The 4,143-nt window shown below is 43.0% G+C and overlaps 1 protein-coding gene across 5 annotated transcripts in view; it reads right to left on the minus strand.

The window, feature by feature from the left end:
• Nucleotides 1–3,276, minus strand: part of Pcnx4 (pecanex 4) — a 41,970-nt gene extending 38,694 nt beyond the window's left edge. The window contains exon 1 of one of the 5 annotated variants that reach the window (XM_029566674.1): nucleotides 2,899–3,221. The gene's annotated coding sequence lies outside the window, so the exon portion shown is untranslated. The other 4 variants (XM_008839492.3, XM_029566672.1, XM_029566671.1 and 1 more) reach the window with 4 other exon arrangements.
• Between the last annotated feature and the right edge of the window lie 867 nt (nucleotides 3,277–4,143).

The raw sequence follows: 4,143 nt of genomic DNA on the forward strand, positions 1-4,143 counted from the left end.
TACAGAGAGGGTGTGGTATCCCCTTATACCCACAGTGAAAAGATGATCTATCCAAGCACCTGAGAAGAGTCTTAAAGGGAACAGCAAGGGCATTACATCTCTTTAGAACTATAAAATTTATTAAAATGAAAGATATATGCTGGGTGTGGCAGTGCACTCCTTTAGTACCAGCACTAGGGAGGCAGAGGCAGGAGGATCTCTGTGAGTCCAAGGCCAGCCTGGTCTGCAAAGTGAGTTCCAGGACAGCTGGGACTACAGGGAGACCCTGTCTCAAAAAGACCAAAGTAAATAAATAAATAAGTAAAAAAAATAATAATAAAAAATTTAAAGATATATGGAAGGGATTTGAATGTAAGAGTTTTCAGTAAATCCATAGGAATTGGTCTGCAAACTGTAAGCTGAGGCAGGAGGATCTCAAGGTCAGCCTGGGCAACTTAGTGAAATCCTGTTTCAAATTTTTAGAAAATAAAAAAAGAGCACTGGGAACATGATTCAGTGGTAGAGCACTTGCCAAGTAAGTGTAAGGCCTTAGGTTTAATCCCTAGTCTTTTATTCCTCCTTCCCCTGAAAGAAACCAAAACAACTGACTAGGGAGACTAGACAGCTCACAGATATATTGTAGATACTAGTAATGCCGCATAAGTAGAACAATGAGCTGTCAATCTCACTGTTTCACTTTTCCCAATGTAGAACAAAATATAAACAAACAGCATTCAATTACCCATGGAAACTGAAATGGAAAGAAACAGCCCAAGATTACTTCAAAGCATAAATGTACGGGAGTGCCATACCACATCTAACCCTATTCTGACCTACCCATCCCATTGCTCACAAATCTCAGTCACTCTAAATTCAATTAGCTGACAAGCTTTTCTTTCAAAATCAGGGATTTTGAGTGGTGTCTGACACTCACATAAATGAGTAGATACAAATAATTTTACTGAAAATTCAGAACGAAAGATACTGACAACTAAGAACAATGTCAAGTAGTTTTTGAATCATACCAAGCTGTCTAATGAAAACGAGGGTACAAAGGATTCAAGAAACGGTGGATTTGAAAGGCATCTACAAAGTGTAAAAATGGAACTTTTGATAGCTAAGCTAGCATGAGGGCATTGACACCTAATACCCTGAGAAGAAAGTATTGGAGAAGGTCCTCACCATCAAAGAAGTGAAAACAATATATAGGATGGAAGAAAACTTTTCACAAATCACATATACAATGAGATTTATATTTAGAACATATAAATGTTAGAAGGAATTCTTACAATTCAATAATGAAAATACAACTCAAGTTTAAAAAAAAGTACAAGGGACAAGATGGTATACAATACATGGTGCACAGGTAGTAAGAAATGAAGTTCCACGTCATAATTATGAGGGAAATACAAATCAAGCCTACCATGAGTTATCATTTTGAATCCCATTGACTGGCTGAAATAAAAACAACAGGCAAAAACAAGTATTGGTAAGGTTGTAGATCATTTAAAACCTTTAAAAACATCTGCTGGGAATGTAAAATGCTGCAGTGTTTTGGAAAAGCCTAGCAGTTCTTCAAAAAGTGAAACAGGGAATGGCCATATGACACAACAATTTCATTACCAGGTATTATATCCAAGAAAAATGAAAACATGTCTACACAAAATGCATACAAAACATTCATAGCATGTTATTACTGGCAAAAAAGGAAAACAATGCCTATTGACGTAATTCAATATTATTAGATTACAAACAGTAATGAATACAGGCTCCAACTTGGGTGAACTTTGAAAACATTACTCTAAGATCAAAGAACTTAAAAGTGCACATGCATGTGCTTACACACACACACACACACACACACACACACACAATCATATTGTAACGTTCTATTTATATGAAACATCTGGACTAAACCTGTCGAAGCAGAAGATAGAGGCTGCTTGGAATTAGGAGGGCAGAATAAAGGGGAAGGGAGGGAGTAACTGCTAAAAGTACAAGGTTTCTTTCAAAAGTAATGAAATTGTTCTAAAATTGAGTGTAGTAATGGCTGTGCAACTCTTAATATACCAAAAAACCAATGAATTGTGCACTTCAAGTGAATGAATTGTATGGAATGTAAACTGTAAAAGGAAAAGGTTCCCTGCCTGGTATTTTCTACAACAGTTAATATAATAGGTGTCTCTTAAAATGGCCAAAAGTGGCTAGCAGGTGCTCCACACAGTGAAATTAGTAAAATAACAGTATCTGAACTGGATGCCACGAATAATGTTTGGGAACTGGGTATGGGTGGCATATCATAAAATATGAAAGATGTTCTCTCTAGCCCTAGGAACTTAACGAAAAAGCAAAACACCCAATAGTGAAAAATGAGAGGTACGAAGCAGATAATCCTGAGGCACGATAAATAACTTTGGACAGGGTGGACTTTGTTTGGATTTACCTAAACAAAGTCTTCGAAAGACAGAGGATTGTGAAGAGAGGGAAAAGCGAGGGCCAAGCTATTCATACTCAGGGAGTCAAGAGTTATCAAATTTGGGCCAAGGGGGAATGCCGTGGGAGAACAGTAGAGAACGAGTGCAGGACTACTCTAGGGACTCAGCCGGCAGTTTATTACAGTAACATGCCCATCCCTCAACCTGGGTCAGAGCCGTTTTCCATTTCATAAAGACTTTTCAGAAGTAAAACGCTCCAACAGGCTGGGATGTATTCTTTCTTAGTAAAGTTAAATCCACACTGGACCTCTATCAACAGAGCTCACTTCACATCTTAAAAAGCGCAATAATCCACGAGAGAGCTTCGTGCTAAAGAACGAACGATGTGGTTCGGTTCGGATCAAAGCTGGAAGAACAGCATAGCTGTGCCCAGGCGGGTAAACTGAGGCAGCCACGAAGTCCTAGGTGTCGGGGACGAACAGACCTGGAGTCAGCGGCGGGCAGAGGCGACGCGAGGGTATCCCGGGCACCGCATCTTACTTAGAGAACTGTGCTGGGCGCTCCGGGCAGATGCGGGTGGCTCCCAGTCGGGCCTCCTCAACAGCCTTGGGTTTCCATGGCTAGCATCAACTAGGGCTCGCACCTCCCAACCGGGGCAGTGCGCACGCGCGGGCTCGGGGGCGGCCCCGCCCCGCCCCATCCCAGCCCGCGGTCTCTGCCGGCGGCGGTCCGGGGACGCCGAGCGGCGGAGCGGGGAGGAGTGGCGCTGGCGTCGGGAGCACCGTGGGCAGTGGGGGATGCGAGGGCTCCGGTACCTTTCTGGCCCGGAGCGGGCGGGAGCGCCACCTCTGAACTTTCACCCGGTCACGCTGCTACGCAAGAGCGTCGTTGCCGTGGTGATTGGACGTTCCGCCTCTGGGCGTTCTGCTGGCTGGAGGGATGCTTGTCTGCCATTTTGGGAGGCTGGGACTTCTCAGCTGCGCAGGTGGCCCTTCCCTGACTCCTGAGTCTAGCAGGATTCCGGCCTCTTAGGGTCAAGTGACCTCCGTTAATGATCTCAGAACTGAGGCCATTCAAGGCACCACACCCGCAGTAGTGAATGGTTTTCAGTGGTAACAAATGTACCGCACCGTATATGACTTGGAAGATTTGAAACTTCGTACATGTACACTTCATTTTTCGCACTTAACGAGATACCGCCTTTTGTTTACAAGAATGAGAATTTGTGACCACCCTTACTCTAGTGAATCTCTTGGTACCACCATTAACACGTGTCCACTTTGTTGTTACATGTTGGTAACTTGCAAAATATTTTAAACGTTTTCATCATTTGCTATGGTGATTTACGTTCCAATGATTTCTTTTTGCTCTTCGTACTGTAACAGTTTGGGGGTGTTATGAACTGCATCCATGTAACACTGAAGCTGTCAGTGGCAGTGGGGCAAGAGCCAGAGGCATGGGATCCAGCTTGCTACCCTAGCAGCCTCAGTGCTTTTCAGGAAAATCTACTCAGGTGAAGCTGGGATCCTTGAGTTTGCCACGGGAAAGAATTTCTGGAAGGGTTAATATGAAGCACAGTTGGAATTTATTAGTGACTTTAACATAGTTTTAAACGGGTTAATAGAGGTGCTCAAGAAAAAGGTAAGGAGACACCTAAGTTTAAGTGTGGGCTTCTCAAGAGAGTCCTGTTTGTCTTTACAATAGCCATATATACCATGTTGGTGATTTC

The sequence above is a fragment of the Nannospalax galili genome, unplaced genomic scaffold (genome assembly GCF_000622305.1).
Source record: "Nannospalax galili isolate Female #2095 unplaced genomic scaffold, S.galili_v1.0 scaffold336, whole genome shotgun sequence".
Taxonomy (NCBI): Eukaryota; Metazoa; Chordata; class Mammalia; order Rodentia; family Spalacidae; genus Nannospalax; species Nannospalax galili.